The sequence below is a fragment of the Aedes aegypti genome, unplaced genomic scaffold (genome assembly GCF_002204515.2).
Source record: "Aedes aegypti strain LVP_AGWG unplaced genomic scaffold, AaegL5.0 Primary Assembly AGWG_AaegL5_hic_scaff_635_PBJ_arrow, whole genome shotgun sequence".
Classification (NCBI taxonomy): Eukaryota; Metazoa; Arthropoda; class Insecta; order Diptera; family Culicidae; genus Aedes; species Aedes aegypti.
In genome coordinates this window covers 1,051-15,334 of record NW_018736317.1, presented here as the reverse complement: position 1 = coordinate 15,334, position 14,284 = coordinate 1,051, and the positions used below count along the sequence as shown (strand labels likewise).

The window sequence follows — 14,284 nt, the reverse complement described above, 5'->3', positions numbered from 1 at the left end:
GGCCGATTCAATAACGTTTTTTTTTTTTTTTTTTTTTTTTTTTTTTTTTTTTTTTTTTTTTTTTTTTTTTTTTTTTTTTTTTTTTTTTTTAAGGCACTCCGTGCTTGTGGCCACTACTGTGCCGGAATCAGTTTATCTGTATCTTCCTTACCGATACAGTTCTATTTTTAGCTAATCTATATTTACATCTGCTTTCACTCTCTTCTGCTCTTTTGCTCTCACACCGAGCAGGTAGGAGAGAGTGCTCTGCTGTTGGTCCAATCGATTTCCATAAGCCATAGTCAATTGCTCTTGCGGTGGTTCGTTTCGCCGTGTTCCTGAGTCGTTTGAGGCTAGCTGCCTGCGAAGTGGGTCAGTTTGTCTCAGTCACCATCTGATACTGACGGAGGATGGATGTGTTCCCCTAAGCACGGTCCTCCGTGCGGCGTCTTCTGGTGGCTGGACGGGTTATTTTTTTGGAGGGGCTGGGAATTGAATCCATGACCTTCCGCTTATGAAGCGAAAGCGTTACCTCAAGGCTACGGACCCCCCTAATTCAATAACGTTATATACAATGTTTGTAATAATTTTGTTTAGCTTCTACATCTTGTCATACTTTCACGACAAGTTAGAAGTTCTAAACTCGGGGCTTGGGATGCATCGTAGGACGGTTCTCTTGTCACTCCATCTTCTCAATGGATTTGTGAAGTTGCTCAGATGAGATGGTGATGATCAGCTCAATGGTATTATTGGAGGCGTCGTGCAGTTCAAAATGGTGGCTTGAGGAAAATTTGAGGAAACGGAATCGGTTTGATATGTGGCTTAAGACATCCGTCAATCACTCAAGTCGCAGGTAATAGTAATTCACTGTTAAAGACAATAATTAGATAGGAAAGTCAATAGCTTTTAGAAATTTATATATAGGATTTAGGAAACTGGGATTGCGAGAAAACAGAGCATCGCGGACTGTTGCGTTGGGTGGTTTCCATAAAACAGGAAGGGAATCAATCAATTCTTGTCTTTTTACTTCATATTTAGAACAAACCCAAACAACGTGTTCTATATCTTCAAATCCTTCACCACAGTCACAATGATTAGTATCACTTAAACCAATTTAAACCACTTAAACCACTTAAGGTGAGCCTTAGATCTATAATGATTCGACATTAGTCTAGAAATAACCTTAATAAAGTCCATAGTCAGATTATAATCTTTAAACCATGATTTTTTTGATATTTTTGGTGCAAGACCGTATAAGTAACGTCCCATAGATCCTTCATCCCAAGATCTTTGCCATTCAGCAATTGCTTTCCGACGACATGTTTGAAAAAACTCCCTAAAATCAATTTTTCTTTCAAAAATTTCACCTACTATGGCACCTTTTTTGGCTAAAATATCTGCCTTTTCATTACCATTGATGAGGCAATGCGATGGTATCCATATGAAAGTGATGCTGAAAGAGCGCATTGTTAATGTATTCAATAGTTTTCTTATTTCAATAATAAAATATGTTGCATTTTGTGGTTTTATTGATTTTAAAGCTTCAATTTAGCTCTATTGACTGTCGGAAAATATGTAATAGCTGCCAACCGATAAATTAAGGATGATAATTAAAGCATTATATATTGCTGCCAACTCCGCAACAAATACTGAACATGGATTCTTAAGCTGATGATATGTAGAAACGTTTTCATTGAAAACACCGTAACCTACACTATTATCTATGCTAGAGCCATCAGTGTAAAAACATTTGTCAGAAGAAAGTCTTCCATATTTCGATGAAAATATTAAAGGTATTATTTTGGATCTCAAGTAATCTGGAATATTATTTATTTCTTGTTTCATAGAAATGTCATATGTAACTTTATCGTTGTTTAACTGAAGGAAATTCATATTGAGCTGTTCAGAATCGATTATATCAGGTGAAATATCTTCAGACATGTGCCAATAATAAAGTGGCATTCGTCTGGATGACTTGGCCACATGCTGGGTTGTTCCGAATACCGGTTCATTCGCTGAAGTGGACATATTATATTGGCGAATCTGAAACCTGGCTTGCGACATATCAATTTTCATGAATTTGCAAATCAAGTCTAAAGGTGGTTCAAATGTATTTGAATGACTTGACCACATGTAGGATTGTTCCGAATTCCCGGTTCCCTGGGGGATATGGCCTCTAAACCATCGGTTCTGAAACCTAGCTGGCAACATCAAACTACATAAATTCCCAAATCAAGGCTAAATAATGGTAATTCAAAGGTTCTTGGATAACTTGATAACATGCCAGGTTTTTTTGGATACCCTGTTCTCCAGGGAAGGTGGCCATTATATTAGCGGTTCTGAGACCTATCTTGCGTCATATTAAACTTGATGAAGTCAAGACGAAGTCAAAGTCAAGTCAAAAGAAGAATAGTTTAAGAGGTTTTGGGTAACCTGGCCACAAACTGGGTTATTCCGGATAATTGGTTCTTCGGTACAAGTGGCAAATATATTGGTGGTTCTAAAGCTTCATTTGCGATGTATCAAATATCAAGATTTTGCAAATCAAGTCCAGAGAAATGTCAAATCGTGTGAAGATTTGTGTCGTGAATTTTGAGTTAAATATTTACTTCGTAGAATAACCTTGAATTCACAGATGAGTTCATGGCAAGCCTGCAGCTGGAAGAGTCGATATTTGAATTTATAACATCTTATAAACTTTCTGACTCACTCATCCACTCTTTCTTTCACTAACTCATACATTGTCTCACACATACAGAAAATTTTGCTTTCCATCCCAAACTGTAAAATCGTTTTTTTTTTTCACTTCCCCACATGTGGCTCCGTTTGGCACATGTCACTTGAGCCGTCATTAGGTGCCTTAACAAAGTCTTGAGGATATACGTCCTCTACCTTCGGTACAATCTATGCGTGAGAACGGCAGTATGCTTAGCACATAATTGGTCACTACCATCAGTGGGACTGTTATGCGTAGAAAGAAAACCCCCGTATTTCTAGGCATAACAGTCCCACTATGAATTTAGTGGCCAAATTTACTTTATTCCCGTAATAAAAACTCTTGACTCTAATGAACACGCTATTCTTTATACTGTTGTAAAGATTTTAATTCAATCTACCACACACCTGGACAATACGAGGCTTAAATGTGTTAAAATCTTTAAACGCGTTTTTCTCGATTGCATATTTTGGAACATGGGACAATTATGCGTATAACGGCAGTGCACTTCTGTGTAATCTTGCTAAAAATACTGAAGGGGTAAATCGTAGGAGCAGTTGATTATATCCCCACCTTGGTTACCAACAAGTTGTTTATACGTTATCAACTATGGACCAATGCACGCGTTCATTCTTTGACATTTCAGCGGTGCCGTGTTATTTATGTGGCCATGGTAACGAGGTTCATAGACCAATGCACGAGTTCACTAATTTGACGTTTGAGCGGTGCCATATTCACTCGTTACCATGGCCACATAAATAACACGGCACCGCACAAACGTCAAATAGTGAACTCGTGCATCGGTCCATTGAAGAACTTAATCAGTAATAAACCAACCTTGCTATAGAACGCACGTCTCTCTCTAAAGGTTATGGGCCCAGTTGCGTTGGAATTGTACAGTTTGCTGGCGAGGGATACGACGTATGGAAGTTCCGAGTAGAAACGCAAATGTCAGCTCACGTAGTCAAAGAGAAGCTCACGAAGGATGCACCCACGGATGAAGCGCAACGACAAGCTTCTCAAGAAAAGGATGAAAAGGCAAAGGCTCTCCTGGTGGCGTACATTGCTGATTCGCATCTAGAATACGTGCGTGACAAGAATACTGCAAAAAGATGTGGAGCTCCCTAGCGAATACGTTTGCGAAGAAGGGTTTTGCAACGCAAGAACTGAAGAAAGGATCGAGCATTGAATGGATTCTGAACTCCGGAGCAAGTCGTCACATCGCATCAAATGAAGACTATTTTCAAGAGCTTTGCATATTCGATGAGCCGTTGGTGATTGAGAGCGCGAAAGGAGGTGAGAAGTTGATTGCCACAAAAGAAAGTACTGTGAAAAGAAAGATTGTCGTCGATGGAAACGTATTGACGTTGTTTTTGGGGAAAGTACTATGCGTAAGAAACCTCAAGTTCAATTTTCTGTTTGCTGAAAGCTGGAGTAAAAGTAGATTTCAAACCAGATCGAGCAGTGTTGTCCAAAAACGGTGAAACTATAGCTGTGGCGATGTTGCGTGGAAGTTTGTTTTATTTGAAGATGGTCACTGTAACACTATGTTCGGTAATGCTAGCGAGACGTAAGGACGATGAGCTGCAGCTGTGGCATAAACGGTTTGGACATTTAAGCTTCAAGAACGTACGACGCATGAAGCAAGATGAAATGGTTGAAGGACTTGGTGAAGTAAATGGTGAAGGAGGTGTAGTGCTGAAAGCAAAATGATCCGGTTAACCCTCAAAGCCCCGGGACAGACTTTTTATTTTCAATCGACTGGTACTCAGGAACAAATAAGTTTAACGAAATGCGGTTTTCACTATGATCAATGGGATGAGTTAGACTTCCTGCGAGTGGGGTTTTCAAACCGGAAGTTCAGGTCTGGACATGTTTTTCAACCGGAAATAAGTGTTCCCTAGTCACATATTTTACATCTTTGACAACGAAACCAATGTTAAAAGATAAGTTTTATCCATTTTTAGACATTATGTATCGGGCCAAGGCAAGAATACAATATTTGGTTAATTTTTTTGCATGGGCCGAAAGCCGGAACCTGGTTCCGGAAGTACTTTCCGGGTAGGAGCCGAGGCCAAGGAACACATGTAAATTTGACCCGAAGCAACATATGCGGCTACTTGAACGTCATGAATTCAACTCAGAAAGCAAAGGAAAGACATCAACTTTCAATATTGTCAATTTTACCATATGGCCAAGGCTGGGTTGTAGGGTCACTTCCGGTGAAGCAGGAGACAAATATGGATGAAGCTCAAAACTAGGCATGCGACTGCTCAAACTTCATGAAATAGCCTCAGCGTTGCTGTAAGAACGTGCTTCTTTCCTATATGGACAGTTCGACCAGATTGCCAAACATTGCCCTGATTCTGAGGTCACTTCCGGTGAATCTTGAGATCAACATAAATAACAGGCAAAACTAGACATGCGACCGCTCAATCTTCATGAAAATACCTCAATATTTCTGTAAGACCATGCTTCTTGCCTGTATGGACAGTGGACCAGATGACTGGACAATGATCGGAATTTTAGCTCACTTTCAGTGAATCAGAAACAAACATGCTTTTTCCGTATTGATGCTTCGGTCAGATGAACACACAATGGCCGGTTTCATAGGTCACTTCCGGTGATTCATGGAACAAACATAAATAGAATAAAATGTAAAACTAGAAATGCGATTACTCAAAACTTCATAAAACAACCTCAGCGATGCTGTATGAACATGCCTTTTACATGTAATGCTTCGGCCTTATAACCAGACGATCACCAGATTCTGAGTTCACTTCCGGTGAACCAAGAGACAAACATAAAAAAAAGTAAAACTACTCAAATTTCATGAATTATCCTCAGCGTTTCTGTAAGAACATGTTTCAACACTTCAGCCAAATGTCAGGATTTTGAGATCCGTTTCACTGAATCAAGAAACAAATTTTTGACAATTGCAAACAGCAAAGCAGAGCTTAGATGATTTCATGCCGAATAGCCACGCATCTCTTTTTATACTTTATTCATGTGTGTCTTCTGGTTTACCAAAATTGACCTCAGAATCCGGTCATTATCTGGTCTTCTGGCCGAATTGTCCCTACATGCAAGGATCATGTTCTTACAGCAATGCTGAGGTTATTTCATAAAGTTTGAGCAGTCGCATGCCTAGTTTTGAGCTTCATCCATGTTCGTTCCCTGATTCACCGGAAGTGGCCTCAAAATCCGGTCTTAGCCTGTCCAACTTGACAAAAATGTCAATAAAGACATGAAGCATGTACCAGCAGCTACTCTAAGATTATTTCATGAAGTTTGAGCGGTCACACGTCTGGTTTTACATATTATATTTGTTTATCTCCTGGTTCACCTGAAGTGATCTCAAAATCTGGTTATCTGGCCGAATTATCGATTGATGCAAAAAGTATGTTCTTACCACTACTTTGAGGTAGTTTCATGAAGTTTCAGTAATCGCATTTCACGATTGACCTATTATTCATTTTTGCTCGCTGAATTACCGGAAGTGATCTCATAAACCGGCCATTGTCTGTTCATCAGGCCGAAGTATCAACACAAACAAAATCACGTTATTATAGCAACGCTGAGGTTATTTCATGAAATTTGAGCGGTCACATGCCTAGTTTTACATTTTATTCTATTCATGTTTGTTCCATGAATCACCAGAAGTGAGCTCAATATTCGATCATTGTCTGATCATCTGGCTGAAGTGTCCATACAGGCAAGAAGCATGTCCTTACAGTTACGCTGGGGATATTTCATGAAGTCTGAGCAATCGCATGTTTAGTTTTATCTGTTATTTATGTTTGTGTCAAGTTTCTCCGGAAGTGACCTCAGAATCCGGACAACGTTTAACAATCTGGTCGAAGTATCCATATAGGAAAGAAGCACGTTCTTACAGCAACGCTGAGGCTATTTCATGAAGTTGAGCAGTCGCATGCCTAGTTTTGAGCTTCATCCATATTTGTCTCCTGCTTCACCGGAAGTGACCCTACAACCCAGCCTTGGCCATATGGTAAAATTGACAATATTGAAAGTTGATGTCTTTCCTTTGCTTTCTGAGTTGAATTCATGACGTTCAAGTAGCCGCATATGTTGCTTCGGGTCAAATTTGCATGTGTTCCTTGGCCTCGGCTCCTAAATAGAAAGTACTTCCGGAACCAAGTTCCGGCTTTCGACCCATGCAAAAAAATAAACCAAATAGTGTATTCTTGACTTGGTCCGATACATAATGTCTAAAAATAAATAAAACTTATTGTTTAACATTGGTTTCGTTGTCAAAGATGTAAAATATGTGACTAGGGAACACTTATTTCCGGTTAAAAAACATGTCCAGACCTGAACTTCCGGTTTGAAAAACCCCACTCGCAGGAAGTCGAACTCATCCCATCGATCATAGTGAAAACCGCATTTCGTTAAACTTATTTGTTCCTGAGCACCAGTCGTTTGAAAATGAAAGGTCTGTCCCGGGGCTTTGAGGGTTAACGTTCACTAGAAGTCAACCAAGGATAACAAGACCACTTGAGCGTGTTCATACGGATGTCTGTAGCTAGATCACATCGAGGACAGTAGATGAGTACCAGTACTTTGTGTCGTTTGTTGGCGATTATACCCATGTTGCTGTAGTCTATTTGATGACACAGAAATGTCAAGTCTTTGAGTACCGTAAAACGGGGTAACTTTGATAGTTTTTTCGAAGAAAAACTTGAATATTTATGCATGCTGTTTCAAATAATTTCAATTCATATTTCTAAAACAAGTACTGGTATCCTAACTATCGATTCTAGTTGATAGATTTCCAATAGATTTATTTTAATGGATGCATAATTTTTCATATAATCGAAAGTCGGTTTTCTGTTTTGGGGTAACTTTGATAATGGAGCATCACTCGAACAAAATTGAATGAAATACAGAACATTTGTAGGGCGTTGCATATCTGTAGGCGTTTAACGCTATATGGAAATTTCTGACTTAGATTACAAAAATGGTCCCAGTTTGTAAAAATAGTATTCGCTAAGAGTTTTGAGACCGAATTCGAGTTCTACTATAACTAGGGCTATCAAGTATAAGTGACGAATTCATTATGACTTCATCAAATAGTGATCGTAGAACAGATTGTTTGAGAGCATTTCAAAATTGCTAAAATCTTATAAAATTTCCATATTTGCATATAAATCCTCAAATGTAGAGTAAGGTGGGGCAAAAGTTCGACCTTAGTGGTATATTCAAAGTTTCCAGGAAAACAATAGTAGTTAAACAAAACAAATACCATACAATGAATCTTCAACATATTGGCTATAATTTTGCTGAACAAACTTGTGTCAAAATATTTACCCATTTTTAGTTATAACAATTTCAAAATTGATTGTCTTATTCGAACTTTTGCCCCACTGGTGGGGCAAGAGTTCGAATATAGTGCGGGGCAAAAGTTCGCTGGCTAAAACACAAAATATCGATCCTTTTATGACAGGCATATTTTACACCAGCCGTAAACTTAAGTTTGACGAAAAATACACACTAAATTTTCATCAAAAAAATGCCCAAAACCGGGTTGATTGTAATATACTCAAAAATAGCAGTTTTTCGCAAAATTAAGTGGAAATGTAAAATTTTGGTGACTTTTGCCCCGCGAATTCGAACTTTTGCCCCACTATGGGCCCAAAATTTGTTTTCAAGCATTTATGCAAAAACTAATACACCTCAAAGCATCCTTATGATAGGCCTAGAAACGCCCTTACATGACATATTAAAAAATATTTTATCTTCAATTGGTTCCATGCAACGAAAGTTTGACCAAAAATTACAATATTCACGTCGAAAAACAACAAATAGCCATAACTTTTCCAAATCTTAATCGATTTTTATTATATTTGGATTGAATGTTTCTTATTTGAATAGCATTCGAACCACTATGACATTTATAAGATTTGTTTAGAAATGAGCTAGAAATCTTAAAAAGAAACTCTTACCCCACTCGAACTTTTGCCCCACTTTACTCTACTTGATTCCAACGGAAATAGCTTTAACGATTCTACTCCATAACCCCGAATGCCATTTCCCCGAATCCCATCACCCCGAATTTCATTACCCCGAATGTTCCATTACCCCGAATTCCATCACCCCGAATGCTATTTCCCCGAATTTACAATTATCTTGACATGATGATATTGAAGACATTTCCCCATGATATTGGAATTCGGGGTAATGTCATTCGGGGTGATGGGTCGTTCGGGGTTTTGGAATTCGGGGTAATGGCGTTCGGGTTAATGGCGTTCGGGGGTAATGGGATTCGGGGTAATGGGGTAGAATCAGCTTTAACATGAAGTGTCATACTAATACTCTTTACTTTTGCATTCGTTTTGCTTAACAGATTAACAGGAACTTTGTTATTTCGTTTAGTATGTTGAGAGTCTCGCATTATCAAAGTTACCCGCATTATCAAAGTTACCCCGTTTTACGGTACTTCAAGGTGTATGAAGCGATGGCGACGGCGAAGTTTGGATACCGTTTTGATTCATATTACGGACACTTAAGGCCTCAGTGAAGTATAACCCAGCAGAGAGCATATAAAATAAATCATTCTGTATGATTCTTTAGCGTTATCAAGCGTTGGAAGCCCTTAACTTTCGAATGGTGGGTAAAGAATTCGCTTCCGCAACTTGAATAACTTTTAATAATCAAAAATGTGTGGGCCTTTTAATGATTCTTATTCCTATTCTTACTTTTTACCTTCTTATTCTTACTTTTGCCTCATATTCCGGACACTTTGATTCGAATTCCGGACAGCTCATGATAATCATTAATGGAGCAGTCAAATCATCAATTGAAATCGTCAAACCACTAAAGAGACATCTAACGTAGTTGGGCATTATAAATTTTCAAAGATATTTATGGAAAATGCTTACTAAAACGAGCCTTGAAATCGAAAACTTTTAACGGCAAAAATTGAAACATTTCGTGTGAAATGTTTCCCCATACAAAGTAGAGTGTCCGGAATTTGAAGCTGTCCGTAATATGAATCAAAACGGTACAAGATTGCAAACTTGAGATGTGACTTAGGAAAAGAATAGTCCAGTTGTTAATTACACCTATCGTTTGTCTGGTGAGTTGCACGCTTACTGTCAATGATGATGTCACGCTACACGATAAGTGTTCATCTGCAACAACCAGACAGCTCACCAATCCACCGCGAGGTGGATCGTGCTGAGTTGTTGAGTTGAAGGAGAGCGAAAGAAGGATCACGCTCGTTCAAATCTACTCAAAAGAGAGTAACTTTGACTCACTTTTTGAACTTTCATAATAGCTGTCAAAAGTGAGTAGCTTTATTTTATCAAAGTGAGTAACTTGTTACTCACTCATGAAAGAAAACGACCTTACTCACTTTTGAGTAAACACTAACATATTCGACTCACTTTGGAACTGTCAAATACTTGTGAAAATTTCGGCTTCCAAGTTTAGGAGTAAATATTGTTGTAAGAATATGTATTATACTAGTAAAACAGTGCTTAAAATCTGTAGAATTACCTATAACGAATGAGCAATAGATGATTTATTGTTACTGTTATTATTAATTCCGATATCAAGTGAAGCGAGATCGGAGTTTTTGAAGGTAACCAAGTCCTGGTTTTGATCGAACAACCGCGAGAAAAAAGTTTATATACAGTAAGTTTTACCGTCATACTTTTTTTTATTGAACTAATCCTCAGTTCTTTTCAGTCTTTCCGAAAAAGCTACTGGCTTGGGCAAACATCCGGATCAACATCCAGCGAATGAATATTCACCGGAAGAACATTGAGTGGTAAAATGCGCAGCAAAATTGTTAATTTTGGTAAACACGGTCCGCAGTTTACTACGAACCTCAGGTTTCTTCCTGCTGGAAGTTGCCGTGTGACGTCATCGTAAATTGATCCCCCCTCCGGGGATCCATTCCAGAGAAGCGAGAAAAAAATGGACCCAAACATCACAATTGTATTACTTGTAATATAATGTACTATTCATATATTTTATGTATGAGATAATAAAATACATGTTATGTATTTCGAATTTATTTTTCTGATTCTATTTATAAATAAAAATAACAAATTTATTTCCCAAAACATTATTTCTAGAGTGAGTGACATCTACTCACTTTCGCAAATTGTAGATTAAACGAAGTGAGTAAGTGTTACTCCAATTTTGACATTTGACAGTGTTACTCTAAAGTGAGTAACCATGGCTTTACTCACTTTTGAGCAGTTCCACTTTGTTCCGAAGTGAGTCGAAATCTACTCACTTTTGAGTAGATCTGAACGAGCGTGGAAGGCACAAAAGTCTGTTTGACAGCTCTGCAGAAAGCGCGTGCGCACGGAAAGAGCACGTGCGCACGGAAAGAGCGCCAGTTCGGCTCGATTTGCAATGATCGGTTATTATTATTATTTTTTCGCTATTGGATATTCTACGGTTTGGTTGATCGATGTTAAAGTTTGTTTTAAAAGCAGCTCCACTTATTTTGAAACATATTGCCGTGTACAATAGTAGACAACACAACTAATTTAATTAAAAATAATTGAAATTATAATTAGTACATATACAAAGGGGAAGAACGTTTAGGCTGGTGTGCATTACGATAAAATCTCTTAACATAAGCAATGCTTGTTGTTGGTTCTTGTGGAAGGATCAACATGTTCGGCTTAACGAATCTTATTTTAAATATCGAATAACACCACATGCAATGAACAAAAAGGATGTGATTACAATAGACTTTTGATATTTCAATTCTGAACCACCGCAAAAAAAATATTGGGAATCAAAATTCTCCTGAGAGGGATGATGTGGGGAGGCTCATTCTAAATAATATTGTCGTTCAATTATGGGGATAAATTAAAATTGTTATTGTTCTATACATACTTATTTATTATAATTACCTGTAAATATTGATACAGCACAATTCAAGTATTTAAATATCAAATAGCAAACATAGATATGGTCGGTGTTCAGGACAGACTGAACCAAGTGTTTTTTCGTTGTCGTTGTTTTTTGTTTTTTGTCAATCGAGTAAGAAAAATGTACCCCAAACATGTGAAACATCAAAATATTTTAGATATTTACTGTAATAATGGAACTTATCTATTTGATGATACATTTGTATCAAAATAACATGGAAGATTTAAATAGATGGAGTTCTTTACGTATCCTTAGAGCTCCAAAATTCATCTAGTCTGGTCTGTCTAAAACACCGACCATATGATTCTTCAAAAACTCATGAGAATGGTATTTTTACTCTTTGAACTGTTATTTTAATTTGGATGTGTTTAAAAGATTTATAAATTTAAATTTATTATTTGATGTTACGAGCTATGTTTGTAGTTAAACTTAATGCTACACAAGAAATATATTTGAATTAAAGTATTTTTATATATAAATCATATGAAAAAAAATGTTCCAGAAAGTACTCTAGAATTCTTTGGGAGCGTCTCCCGGGATTCTCCTTAAATCATTCATGAATCCTTCAAATCCTCTCTGGGATTGTTCTTGCTGAAAATCTTGAGATTATTTCTGAATTTTCTTTCCAGATATCGCTTTGGGATTCATCCAAAAAAAAACGTTACCATTCCGGTATTACTTCTTGAGATTCTTTCGGGATATCCCATGCGATTATTCTGGGACATTCTTTTTTGGATTTTTTTTGCAGAACTCATGTAATCGTGATTTTGCGTGTATCTCCTAAGGATTATCTTTTGAAATCCAGGAAATTAAATTCCTTTTGAAATTTCTTGAAAATTGTTTTCGAAATACTATGGAAGATTTTTACCCATAAATCCTGATGCAATCCTACTTTGGATTATTAAAAGAGGAATTTATCAAAAAAATGTACGCACTCCTACTAGAAAATTCTTCGAGAGATTCCTCCGAAAATAACTCTAGATTTTTATCCGGAAATACTTCTGGATATTTTTTCCTTATTGAGGGAATGGGCCTACTTGGTATTCTTCCAGAAAATGACTTGAGATGCTTTCGGAAATTTTCTGAAATTCTCAAGAAATTTCCACTGAGATTTTTACGCCAATATCCTATTGAAATACTCCTGGGACTCTTACAAAAATCCTTGTTGGAGTTTTTTTACGGATATCTTTCTATTCTAATTTTTCAATAAATTTTGCTGGGATTTGCTGGTAAACCTGCTAGATTCATCCAAAAATACGACTGTCATTCTTCCGGATATCATTCAAGAATTCCACCGGAAGTTTTCGTGAGATTCAACGTAAATCGTTCTGGTATTTTTCAGAAATTCCATTGAGATTCTTAAAAATATCCTTCTGAAAAATTTTCTGAGAATTGTTTTGGGATTATAGAAGGATTTCCAGAAGAATTCCAAGGCGATTCACAGAAACATCACTTCTGTATGAAGGATTATCGTTAATATCTGAAATAATCCCATGAGAATTCTAAATCCAAATTCAGTGATATTCAAAAGAATCCCAGAAGTTATTTCGCCAGAATCTATGAAAGATTTTAAAGGATATTCACAGACATCCAGAAGATTCATGAATATTTCCAGAATCAATTCCGATGTCCAGATGAACTGCAAGAAGATTCATGGAATAATTTCAAACGGGATTTTCGAATCATTTGAAAGTAACTTTTAGAAGATCCTCAGAAAAAGAAATCAGTAATCAAAGTAATCGAAAAAAAATCTCATTATTTCAAGCAATGCTCGTTGGTTCATGTCGAAGGATCAACATGTTCGGCTTAACGAATTTTATTTTAAATATTGAATGACACCACATACAATTAAACTAGTATGTGATTACAATTCTGAATCACCGCAAAAAAAATATTTAGAATCACAATCCTTCTGAGAGGGATGATGTGGTGGATGCACATTCTAATTAAAATTGTCGTTCAATTATGGCGATAAATTAAAATTGTTATTGTTCCATAAATACTTGTTATGTATAATTACTAGTTAAATATTGATACAGCATATAAAAAGACATTGGTCCAGAAATTACTCCAGAATTCTATGGAATTTCCCTCCTGGGATTCTTCCTTAAATCACTTATGAATCCTTCAAAACCTCTCTGGATTGTTCTGGAAATCTAAAGATTATTTCTGATTTTTCTCTAAGTTCTTCTGGAAATCACAGAATACTTACAGATATCGCTTTTGAACTCATCTAAAAAACATCGTTAGCATTCCGGTACTATATCTGAGATTCTTTCGGATATCCTTTGTGATTCTTCTGGGCATCTTATTGGAATATTTGCATAAATCTGTATGTGAGATTGCGTTATCTCCTTAAGGATTACTTTTGAAATCCTGGAAATCAAATTCGAATCGAAATTCTCGAAGATTCTTTCGGAAATTCAATGGAAGATCTAACAAAAATCCTGATGCAATTCTTCTGGATATTTTTAGAGGATTTTGCCAAAAAATGTACAACGACTCTACTACAAATTCGTCGAGAATTCCTCCGAAAATAACTCTGGCCTTTTTCCGGAAATACTTCTGGGATTATTATGAGAATACCTCTGAGATGCTTTCGGAATCCCTTTAGAATACTTTCGAGGATGCTTCCGAAAATCTTTCTGAAATTATTCTAGAAATGCCACTGAG

General features: G+C 37.0%; 1 long non-coding RNA gene across 1 annotated transcript; it reads left to right on the top strand.

Moving 5' to 3' along the window:
* The first annotated feature begins 10,010 nt into the window (after window positions 1-10,010).
* Window positions 10,011-10,488, top strand: LOC110681262. Its single transcript, XR_002503142.1, has 2 exons — window positions 10,011-10,351; window positions 10,406-10,488. It is a non-coding gene; the product is annotated as an uncharacterized LOC110681262 (long non-coding RNA).
* The last annotated feature ends 3,796 nt before the right edge of the window (window positions 10,489-14,284 follow it).